This window comes from Aedes aegypti, chromosome 3 (assembly GCF_002204515.2).
Source record: "Aedes aegypti strain LVP_AGWG chromosome 3, AaegL5.0 Primary Assembly, whole genome shotgun sequence".
Classification (NCBI taxonomy): Eukaryota; Metazoa; Arthropoda; class Insecta; order Diptera; family Culicidae; genus Aedes; species Aedes aegypti.
In genome coordinates, this window is record NC_035109.1 from 91,037,773 (window position 1) to 91,051,236 (window position 13,464).

Sequence of the window (13,464 nt, forward strand, 5' to 3'; positions counted from 1 at the left end):
AACAACCTCTTTTCAATTTTGGTTTGTATCTCAAGTGCAATATACATCTTCCTGACTTGGTTTAGAAACAAACGATCAAAAGACAAAAGGTCGAAAGGACAATAAGTCGAAAGACAAAAGGAAGACAAATGGTCGAAAATTCAAAAGGTTGGAAGTAATCTGCATTATGGGATATTAAATCATCTTTAAAAGAAGATTTTTGACCTTTGATCCCCTCTTCATTCCTCTTTGATCTTTTTACCTTTCGACCTTATGTCATAGATTCTAGAATATTGACAAGTTCACATTTGTGCCAATGACTGACGCAATATAAAATTTCATAAATCCAATATTCCAATCCAATTGCAATAGCAGTGCAGTGGTGTTGACACTATTGTCCATGTGTTTGTTGTGAGAATTGACAGAACATTGCTTTTGTTTGCGATGGTAAAACAAACAGAATTGCTGACAAATATTTTCAAATTGGCAGCCAGTCTAGGGCTGAAAATCTCTTAAATAGAGATAAGAATATTAATAATTATACTAACGAATATACACTTCCTTGTTAAATTGATGGTAGAAAACGTGCAAATGAATTCATACAAACATCGATAGGTTTCATTCATAAAAAATCTACCTATGAAAGATTGATCGTGTGATCCTAACATTTTGCTTAGAGATCTGAATAAGTGCTGTCATGTTCAGTTTTAGCATAGTTTGATTAGAGTTGTACGGAATTCTATAGTAATTCATAAAACAAATAAATTCAATCAGCTTTGAAAATGTTACTCAGTAACTTTACGATTTCGCTAGCTTAACAACGAAATCATACGAGGCTTTATCAAAAATATCAGGTGAATCATAAAAGTCTTCGATTACACCAAAAATGAGTCAAAAACGATGAACTTTAGTGCATACAGACTTGTTTGCAAATTATATCCTGCAGTTCTCAAGTACTATGTTTCGTATAGCTATGTTATGTTCAAAACTTATAAAAGCGCCAACTCGAACGACTTTTGATGCTAATCTTCTATCAAAAGACGTTCGAGTTGACGCTATAATTGAATCAGAAAAGTCACAGGGATTCAAAATCATAAAGTTTGAGCCGTCGCATGCCTAGTTTTGGACCATAATAACCATTTATTCACCCTCTTGGCAAAATACATCCAAACATTGAAAATTGTAAAGAATTGGACACAATTCATTCAGTTTCGGGTCATAAACCCGAGTAATTTCATAGAATTGTCTAGTTTGCACACCTTCCGGGACTCCAGGAACCGGTTCCGCATGGACCATACTGGACCGAATTTTTCAAGAGATGTGCATCGGTAATTGGTTCCTTATTACAGAGAAATTTTATGCCAAAATATCCACCAACCGAATAGTATCGATGTTAATTACATATACAAAACTGCGATGGAAACTTACTTTTCGGATGTTCCGGGTTTCCGTAACCGGGTATAAATCACTAAATGATTTGAGAATCTCTATTTATAGTCTACGTGAATATCTATTCAATAATATGAGCACGGTTCAGATTACTTGTTTAGTTACGAAACTACAGGTTGTCAAAGTAGGGGTCTCTAGAGAGACTTTTTTCAGATGTACCAGGTTCCCGGTGGCCACAGTGACTAAACCCGGATCTCCGGGAGGGTTTCTGAAACTAGACATGTGTGCCTTACATTTAAGCCCAACAGAACTGATTTTTTCGAGCTGTTTGAATTTTCGGGTCGAAAACGACCCTAAGTCACAATTTGTAACTTTTTTAAGGAAGCTCCCCAAGGGGTCATTCAACACTTTTGTTTCCGCAAAAATAAATGTTCCCACAATAAAATGCCTAATTGTCAGAAAACGTCAATTTGCTAGATTATTTTAATCAAAAGTTATAATGATTTGAATTTTGAAATGGGTCGAAAACTATCCAAGGTGCTTGCTAAGGTTAAGCTATATCCCAAACTCCGTAAAATAAATGAAAAAAAATATTGCTCTAGACCCCCCGACCGATTATTTTCGTTTTAGTTGCAAATGAAAGGGGACAATCATGGCTTTCTTGTGTCAAAATTTCAGACATGCCGAATTTTTTGTTTTGAAATTGCTCTACGAAACACACCGTGACTAAAGACCGAGTATACCTCTGCATCTCCACAGTTATCATGGATAGGATATTGGGTTAGTGGGATAAGGTAGAGATCTGGGAGTCACCATGATGCGATCCATGATATAATCACGCCTAATCGGATTCGCGATATGATTCGATAATCGCATTATACGCCGAACAAGTGTTCGTCACTCGCCCACGCAATAGTAAGCGACGCGATCAAACACAACAAACTATCGTGGCACTTTTTTCACTACTTTATCGACCGACGCGCGGCAGAGTAGTGTTTGATCTTTCGACCTTGACGCTTGCTCCTGGGCAGTGCGTCAAGAAAGCACGAGCAGTTGTCAGGATGTGGGATGCAAATATGATTTTTCAACAAACTATGAATGGTTCGTCACTGTGAGTGTCGACATAAACTCTGATTCATGAATTATTCTTGTTTATTTTTTTTTTTTCAAAACACCCCTTTCTTTTTACCTCCATTTTTGTAATTAAAAAAATCTTTGAATGGTTCGACACTACAATTGTAGACTTGCGAAAGGTTCATTTATTCAACAAACTTTGGATGGTTCGCCACTATAAGTGTCGGTATAAGAATAAGAGTGATCTATGATGTTCCAGCCAATCGAGTTTTTTTTTTGTATCTTTTCAAATAAGTAAAATATAATAACACATGCTTTCATCCTGACAGCTGTAGGAATGTTACATTTAGGTATTTATTCAACAAACTTTGAAAGGTTCGTCACGTCAAGTGTCGGCATAATTTTTCTCTACATAGATATTGTTCATAACAAATGAAAATATTATATTTACATATAAGCATGTTTATATCTCACCAATAATTATTTATCATGGTCTAATCGCTAATCAAAGTGAATCCTGTGACCCAACGATCCTCGCCATTAACAAACATCCCTCCCAGTAACCTTTGTGGAGATGCAGAGGCAAACACGGTCTCCAAATAGCAACCAACTGTTACACACTAACATTCCTTCCGCCAATCCCACCTGACTGTAAGGACGTGGCTTGACCCTGTATAAATAGAGGCACTAAATTATGCACACCGAAGAAGATTATGGCCAATCCCAGCCGAACTTCTAGTTGATTCTTTGTGCATTTTCACTGACTTCGGTCAATTACGGAATAGCAACCATTGATATGTGTAGTCAGTCTAAGCTAAGCTAAGCTAAGCTACTTTATCGACCGACGCGCGGCATGTTCGATCCTAACCTCATGAAAAACTTCAAATGCCATCCAAATAAAAAAAAAAACATGGTAATGAACAATATGATTAAATTGATAGTAAAATTAAGGTTTACTGTCCATTTCAGGGTGATAAAATTTAAAAATTTTGCGTACCGTTAAAAACGTCTTACATTGGAAAATGTGGTAAAATTGTATATAATTTTATTTATATTTACTTTTTACTCTTGTTATAGCAGAATAAAAGAAAATAAAATCCAAACTTCCCATTTGAAAAATATAAAACATATTGGTGCATTTGCCGCAAATGCTTCATGGGCATAAATGTATGACAGCAAAACAGACCGAAACCGCGCATGCTTGAGGTTTGGTTTTATCTCATCATTCACTTCTCACTTGTCATTTTCAAGACAATAACAAACAGGAGCTTATGGCTTACGAAAATTAGCTCATAAGTATCTGAAAAATGCATTCAATGCAACATCAGCTGTTACTGACATAGCGTGATTGTGTTTGACCTAGTTTAGCATATATATTCTATCTTCAATCTAGTATAATTGACTATTAATTAGAAAAGTTAATTATCACAATGGATCGATGAACCAGGATTTTGTTTAATTACAGTTTTGGAACTATGTTCTATATTTCATAGTTTGTTTTCTACGCTTTATACGCGAATCAAAGCCAAGCTCTCAATTTTATGAACGATTTCAGCAATTTTATACAAACCTAGAACAAATGTGATTAAGAATAATACGATTGTTCACTTGAGAAAGATAGGTCGAATTGAAATTTAAAAAAATATTTCTTTCTCGACCAGCTTTGGATTTTTACCAACTACTAACAAACTACCAACAACTATTTCTTAGAACTCAACTCAGTCTCAACTTTCAAATGTTTATAATAAATCTTCAAGCTGTTTAGTAGAATACCTATAAGTAGATGAAAAAAACCGAATTTAGTACTATACCGTTTAATTCCACTAGAGTTTATATCCTTTGACAGATACGCGTATTTCGACCTCAACTGTAAGGCCGTCTTCAGACTCGACTTCTAGTACACGACACTGAAGACGGCCTTACAGTTGAGGTCGAAATACGCGTATCTGTCAAAGGATACAAACTCTAGTGGAATTAAATGGTATAGTACTAAATTCGGTTTTTTCATCTACTTTCAAATGTTTGCCACAACTCGTCGCGGTGAAGTTACCGAGACGACGACCATATTCAATTTGGCTGATTTATTGCCGAAGATGATATTGCATTTCTGTCGCACAGACGTCGGCTCCGAATTGGGGAACAAATATTTCGCCTGTCATTCACTCTCCGATGGAACCGGCGAGTGACGTTCACTAGAGCTGACCGTTCAACAGTGTTAGTACATAGTGTTATATCATGCACGCACGAAACGTGAGTATGGTCATGATGGTCAATGCAGACAGAAATTCTACAATTGGATCTAACAGCGTGGCTTGCCTATATCGAATCTTCACGGGCTCTAACCGATCGGTGGCTTGGCAGCTGCCAGTCCACTGAAGTTAGATGGGCATAAATACATGGATACTGAAGCAGCTTCCTCCATCAGACGTTAAAGGGCAATGAGTTTGATCATCGCTCTTAAATGATGAATGCTTCGAATCAAGGTACAACTTCCACTAAAGTTATACGTATTGTCATAAAATAAAGACACCACAACGGCAATGCTTTCAGCGGGGAAATTGGCCCCTTGACGGGGTTGGTAGTCTAATGACTATCGCTTCTTCTTCCCAAGCAGGATATCGTGGATTTGATCCCAGGCCCGGCCCATTCTCATATTTGTTACATTTATACTAATCGCTATCTTTCTCTATCTCACTGCATCATCTTTGATGATGGCATCATAAATCATCAGTTCTATCTATCGCTGTAGCCGGTTGAATTTTGTAACTTTTATACATTGATAGGCAGTATAGTACTAATGAATTCCATTGAACATTTAATGATGAAACACCTTTGTAATCTTTCATGAATTTACAAAAATGGAATTAAATCAGAAACGATGTGTTACAAATGAAATTTTTTTCTCTTACGTCACTCGAGAGTGAAATTGGATACCGAAAATTTTCGTGCACCCACATTAATAATGAGGATTCAGCTTTTTTCATTCTGTCAGGTTCATTTTTTCGAACTCTCGCTCTCCGACAACAATTTGGTATGCATATTGTCGGCAAGAACAGCATCGTCAACATCGGGATGACAGAGCGATTTATCGGTTACACACTCCATTAGGCTCGTTGGGACTCATTTTTTTTTTTTGGCGATTTCCTACTGTTGGTTGGTGGCACATATTGAATGAAACGCTTGACTTGTGCTTTCGCTGACGTGGAAGATCAAATAGCAAAAGAATTACAATATTTCATGCACTGTTTCTACCCATTCGTGGATCCGTCGCCTTCTGTTTACACTGCATTCACCTTTATGGAAAGTAAACTGACTGGATACTGAAAGATGCTTTGAATGAAAAAAATGAAAGTATATGAAGTGTTCTACCTGGGTACTCCATTATAAGTTGAGATGCCGGTCCCATCAAAAGTAGAATAATTTTCTATACCATTTATGCGAACCCTTTCATATGCAAATTCTCATGACAGACCTTTATCGCGACAAACAAGTAAGTTGAACTCGGAGTGACACGAAGAACATCGATAAAGGATTTTTATTTTGAGTATTCCAACACTTTTCTTTTATGTTCTCATTATAACTTATTGATTCTCTTGATTACCCAGCAGAGAATGCAAAGTGAAGATATATTATGATTTTTTTGTATTTTTTATACCAGGTCACTTATTGGACGTTGTTTATCATATAATAATAAAATTTAAATAAAATTGCAAATTCAACAGTTCGCGATTAAATTTAGCAGAACCCGACACAAATTTTACTGAAAAGTATTGCTTATAACAATAGGTAGTTTTTTATGAAACGTTTATTTGGTCATTTTGGTGCAAGTTAAGCATGAATTATGTGATAAATTCTATCCACATTTACATCTATCCTAACGTTAACATCAATGAAATTGATGTACGCGATGAACAGTTTCAAGATGTTGCTCACGTGGAGGGGATTATTCCGTTAAGAGTTGGTTTCACTAGGTCCTTGAAAATAAATTCTCGCCTGCCGGGAGCGATCGCTAAGAGCCGGCGTTGAAGGTATCTTCATGCTTGTAACTTTTTCGAAAAGGGTTTTGAGAATTCGTGAGAATATTTTGTAATCACTGTTCAAGAGCGAAATGGGTCTGTATGATCGTGCAGTTTCGTCACCTCCTCTTTTCTTGACGATTGTCCCGTTTTCGAACTCCGGAGGGTGCGGCCACACTCAAAAGCGATGCCGATCAACCGGTGCTCTTCTCTCGAGTACAAACGTTGGTAGTAGCCCAGCAGGTGTTGGTCGATTAATTCGGACGTGTCGCAGATCTCGTTTTGTTCATCCCGCATATGAGTGATCATGGTTCTTCGTTTTTTCGCTCTCCTAGATGAAACATAGAGAGGGCTTCACCGGGCACGTAAGGTTCGTTGATTCGGATGAAGGTGTGTGTTAAATCGCACCGTAATGTAAGCATCCTACCCTTGATCTGGTTAATAGTAGCGAGTGCTATCATAGGACCGCTGAAGCTCAGTATGCAATTGTTGGGGTTCGCGATGGAAAACATCGTGGACAACCTTCGATTTCCACATACAAAGTCTTAATTTTTGGTTTAACTTTATTTTTCGCAAAACAAAAATCCTATTTTTTTATGAACAAATTGTATGTTCGTATTCTTTACAATTCTACTAAAGGTATAGCTTAAAAAAAAAAAACAATTATATTCCACCATTCTCTGACATTAGGTAACTTTAGTGATTTACCATTTATAGCCAAATTTGCTGATACACCATCCTTTCACTCACTGCAAAAAGCGTGTTCAAAACTAGTTAGGATTACTAAAGAAACTATATTTGTAAAAACGAGAGCTAAATAGTGAGATTAAACCACAGTCTTAAGTATGAATTTCACTGTTTATGGTAGTTTACTAAAAAGTCTCATACTTTTAAAATCATGTGTGCATATTTATCGATCTACAGCAAATTGTAAACGGTTTTCTCCAATTATTTCAATTGGTAATCTCAGAATAACGTATTATGAAAATAATATGCAGAAAATAAAATCAATTTTATTACAGCAGTGTTACCAATTTTGATGATTGTCAATGTACTTTTAAAGGTCTTCTAAGAATAAAGCAATTGTGTTTCTATAGTGCTTTAATTGTGACATGGGGACTAAAAAATAGGGGCCCAGATAGCCGTAGCGGTAAACGCGCAGCTATTCAGCAAGACTATGCTGAGGGTCGTGGGTTCGAATCCCACCGGTCGAGGATCTTTTCGGGTTGGAAATTTTCTCGACTTCCCAGGGCATAGAGTATCTTCGTACCTGCCACACGATATACGCATGCAAAAATGGTCATTGGCATAGTAAGCTCTCAGTTAATAACTGTGGAAGTGCTCATAAGAACACTAAGCTGAGAAGTAGGCTCTGTCACAGTTGGGACGTAACGCCAGAAAAGAAGAAGAAGATGGGGACTAAATAAGTAACTCTATGAAGGCGTAAGTTATTTTTCATATTAATACTATATTAGCACTTCCGTCAGGACGTACGTTTAACCAAAAAATTCAACTCATATCAATTCCCTTCAAATTTAAAATATTTTTCTCTTAAAAATATAGGGTGAAAATGAATTTATTACACACTCAATCTGTTCGGTAAAAATAACTGGGTTTTGGAACTACCGAAAAAGTCAGTAAACTAAAAAAATGTCAAAAATCGAAAAACAGAGATTTTTCACTGAAATTTTGCAGAGGGCTTTCTTTTTATATCATATATTGATAAAAAATAAAACATGGTGAAATTTGCTTTTCAATTACGCGTGGCGACAGTTTTCATTTTACTGACTTTTTCGGTAGTTCCAAAACCCAGTAAAATTTTACCGACCCCAGTAATTTAATCTAAGTGTGTATATCTGTGAAATTGTTGCTCTAAAAATAACTTGATTGTTTCCATCAAGCTTCTGATTGATGATGCTTTCGTAGAACAAGCCTTTTTTAAATATAGAAAAAATAAATTGTCGTATTTTCCGACCAATTTCTAATAATCATTGATTTTGATAACCTCCATAAATCGAACGTTCTAATCGTTGTTCCATTTTCGTGGGAAGTTTAATTATTTTGGAAAATTTTGATTATCACAACATTGTACAATACTAGTCGAACAATGTGCAGAAAACCGATTGAAATTGAAATTTTGATAAATTAAAAAGATTCAGCATGCACAAAGTGTCCACTTTATAAAATGAACAGTCCTTACAATGCGAGTGCACAGATTTTATTACGAATTCATATGCAACCTTATACGACTTAGTTTATGATAACAAAGTTAATTGACAGCTGCTACGGATTGATTCAACTTCCTTTGTACGTTTATACGGAACAAAACAAAATGCACAGATGAACTCAGAAAAAAGCGTTCTATGCGAGGAAACTCATAAATCAAACAATTTCATTCACCATGTTGTGCGGGTGTGATGTAATTCGCACAAGTGAACGACTTTTTACGTAAATTATTATCCGACTTCTGGTTGTTTAGGTCATGTCTAACCTTAGTGTTACCGGCAACACTGTTGACCGCGAAGCGGCGGTGAGATCACTGTCCGTTCCCTCGCAACTGAGCAGTAGTCGCCAAGTTGAATGACAGAACGGAGAAAACGGAATCAGTGTCAGATCGGAAAACAAACCGTGGAAGTTTTATTAGAATCGCGAAAGTTAACCGTGTATAATAATTGTTCAGCCGGTGGATTTATTAAAACTGATCGGAAATAGTGGTTTATAACAGTGCTTATTTGTATATAACAACTGAATTTATCCGTCTAGGGTAGGTGTACCAGTTATGGACATAATGGTTCCCTATTTCGCCATACGTGATTACTTTCATGTCTTCAAATTTTGAAAATTTGTGTGTGTTGTAGTAGTTAGTTTGAAGATAGATCTTGATGTTAAAATATTCAAAAAGATTTAAAATGTGAAAGTTATCGAAATTTTACATATGGCCAAATAGGGAACCACTATGGCCATAACTGGTACACTTTCCCTAGATATCACAATCAAGAGTATGGGAATTACCACGCAGTAAGTGGTGAACTGAATAGTCGAATAAGGTATGTCTGTGAGAAACTTTAAATCTATTCGTGCCATACTGAATTAACCTAGAAAATAACATGTGAATTGGTTGTAACAGAAACTGCAGGATAGCACTCTTAAAAGGCAAATAGCGAAAAATCTGAAGTAGAACACTAAAAATGTAAGCAACTGTATACTGTAACTGAAACCATTTGTAATTATGAATTTAATACATTACAGCTTTGAAGCTGCTGAGTCTGCAACTGCAAGGAACGGTGTTTGTTCTGACTATCGAGAACACTTAGAGTTGTGGGAGATGTACGTCGGACCTTAAGCTCGGGGAAGTTGAAACTTCTGAATAGTTCGTTGTCAGGGGTGGCTGATCATCGTCCGAGTGCTAGAGAAGGACTCTAAGCTAAACTGCGCACTATGGTCCTCTGAACATTTAGGAGGAATGGTCCTCCAGAAATCTAGTGGATTGGGGTCAGGCCCTGCAAGCCAGCCTTAAAAACATTATGCAACTAACAATCAACGAGAGAATACGAACCAGGACAATCGGCGAAGACTACAGCGACGTAAAGGGACTAGCGATTGGAGGCTCGGTACGGGGAACTGTAAATCTCTCACCTTCATCAGGAGCATACGCATACTCTCCGATGTGCTGAAGGACCGTAGATCCGGCATCGTAGCGTTGCAGGAAGTGTGTTGGAAGGGATCAATGGTGCGAACGTTTAGAGGTAACCATACCATCTACCAGCCCTCACTCCGGAAGCACTGATGATGATAAAGACGCTTTTTACGCGCAGTTCAAACGCGAGTACGACAGCTGCCCAAACCACGACGTCAAAACCGTCATAGGAGATCTAAACGCTCAGGTTGGCAAGGAGAAGGAATTCAGACTGACTATTGGAAAGTACAGTGCCCACTGGCTGACGAACCCATACGGCTTACGACTAATTGGTTTCGCCGCCTTCAAGAATATGGCCATTCGTAGCACCTACTTCCAGCACAGCCTTCCATGCCGAACACCAGGAGATCACCACAGTAGACAGAATCATAAATCAACCACGTTCTGATTGATGGACGGCACTTCTCCGACATTATTGACGTAAGGACCTATCGTGGCGCTTTCATCGACATTGACCACTATCTGGTGATGGTTAAACTGCGCTCAAAACTCTTCGTCGTAACGCCCAAAACATACAGTACCGACGGCCGCCCCGGTACAACCTAGAGCGGCTTAAGCATCCGGATGTCTTGAGGCTACATTACCGGAAGAGGGTGAGCTGGATGAAGCCTCTTTTGAGGACTGCTCAAGAACAGTAAAAGCAGCCATCAGCAATGCAGCTGAGAGCAACGTCGGGTACGTGGGATGGAGTCGACAAAACGATTGGTTCAACGAAAAATGTATTAGATTCTGGAGGAGAAGAGTGCAGCGCGTCATGATGTAGCAAGGGACCCGACAGAACGTGGAACGTTATAAACGGAAACGGCAACAGCAGACCCGCCTCTTTGGGGAGAAAAAAGTGCAGGGTAAAGGATAGGAGCATTTTGACAGATGAGCGTGAGGTGATCGAAAAGTGGAAGCAACACTTCGACGAACTCCTGAATGGCGGTGAGAGCACAGACAATAAAGAACAGGACAACGGAGGAAATGCCTTCGTCAGTACTGTGGAGGTTGGAAACCAACCAGCCCCCACTTTGAGGGAGGTTAAGGAAGCCATTCACCAGCTCAAGAACAATAAAGCTGCTGGTAAGGATGGTATCGGAGCTGAACTCATAAAGGTGGTCCCAGAGAGGCTGACCATTTGTCTGCACAGGCTGATAGACACAATCTGGTGTGACAGGTGCTATCATTAGGGGCCCAGATAGCCGTAGCGGTAAACGCGCAGTTATTCAGCAAGACCAAGCTGAGGGTCGTGGGTTTGAATCCCACCGGTCGAGGATCTTTTCGGGTTGGAAATTTTCGCGACATCCCAGGGCATAGAGTATCTTCGTACCTGCCACACGATATACACATGCAAAAATGGTCAATTGGCATAGAAAGCTCTCAGTTAATAACTGTGGAAGTGCTCATAAGAACACTAATCTGAGAAGCAGGCTTTGTCCCAGTTGGGACGTAACGCCAGAAAGAAGAAGAAGAAGGTGCTATCATTCCAATGGAGAAGGACTTTCTTTCTTAATAGTATCCAAACTATGGTGAGCTAAAAAGCTATCACCAGTAAAGACTGCAGTGAAGAGTGTTCAAGTGACTGGTAATGTTTCCCTTATTTCCGAGTTTCAGTAGGGTTTATAGCTGAGCTACACGAAAAAAGCTTTCATTTTTCAGGCACTTATCACTTACCGTTTTCTGCATCAATACAACCGATCAAGCACGACGGGCTTATTATAACAATTAATTCCGAAAAATAAAAAAACAGTTAAATGCATAACGGCACAGATTTAATAAAATGAATTACATCACAAAATTGAATCTTCCGATTTGTTTACCTTTTTGACAGCACTAGCTTTCCTGAGTGCTTTAAGTTTAAGTCAAGGCTCTCAAAAAACCAATTTGTCTTAGTGCAGAACAAATATTCTGATTTAGGAATATTTTAGCCAGTGAGGGTTTTGCGCACGGGTTCTTAAGATCAAAAGCGTTTATAAATGATTATATTGTGTGGAATAATCACCAATTGATCTAAAACCATCCCACACAAGACCAGCATGATTTAACTGGATGGAATCCATTTTTATTGTCGCCGTTTCGGATTGATAATTACAATATGCGTAGGAAATTCCAATTTATGATTGAGATGAGCATGAAATCATTCTGAAAATGGAATGGAGTAAAATATTGGATAGCCAATAATGATGTCGTAATTGTGGCGCGTTGCTGTAAATCGAATACTTTTATGTCATTTCACCAGTAAATTTTTGTTGGCAGGAATTTCACGCGATAGTAAGGAAATTTTCTGCCACGCAAAAAATGATTATTTTAATTTATTATTATTAGTTGGCAGACATCATGATGGTTTCAATATCAAAAAAAGGTTATGGTTTATAAACAAATTATTGGTTGATGTTTGTTCAATCATGTGCTCTCAACATTGGTTTAATTCCGTGTATTTGGATATCGTAAAAGATTTAATACCGCTAGTCAGTGCTGTTAAATGTCAAAACTTTGGAAAATTTAAAATGCTTATAGCAGCTTTTCAAGCGAAATATCGCATTAGCAAGTATTACCAACCAATAGTAATTCGGAAAAAGTCACCGGGAAAAACATTTTCCGATGACTTTTTCCACGTGGAACGATGATATTGGTAATATTCAATTGTCAAAGTCACGTGATATTCATGACATTTAACAGCCGCTAGTTGAGCTCAATAAGGCTATACAATAGCTCTTATGAACGTTTTATAGCATACTACAAGGGTAGATGTATTCATACGATACAAAACTAAAAAGTTTAGAAACGGTTTTAAGGTATAGTCTTAACAACCTCCTGTAGTGTGGGCCTTTTCGGGCTTAACGGAGTTTTATCAAAGGTTTATTAAAGTTATTAAGACTAATAAGTTCTAACATGAGTTTTAACGATATGGTGGTAACAACAGCTTGTAGTAAATGAAAAAACTAAAAATGTTACTTGGGATGTTTGACCATTTCAGGCCTTGTTGCCATTTTGTGCTAGTTTTTGCCATTTTTAGCCATTTTGAGCCACAACAAATTTTAACAATTATAAGGAATTTGGAGTTTGGAATTTGGAATTTTGAATTTCGATTTTTGAATTTGGAATTTGAAATTGGAATTTTTTCTAAGCAAGTCTAATAAGAAAGTCAGTTGAACTATTCATAGCAGCTTCCAGAAATGATGCTTCGTAGATATGTAACGATTTTTCAAATTCGATTTGGCGAGACCGTTTATTTTCATTTTTGTTGATTATGAAAAAATCATACATATTATCTTCAGAAATTCGCATTGATCGCAGCTTCAAAGGGGTTTTGAATCACTGCCTTAA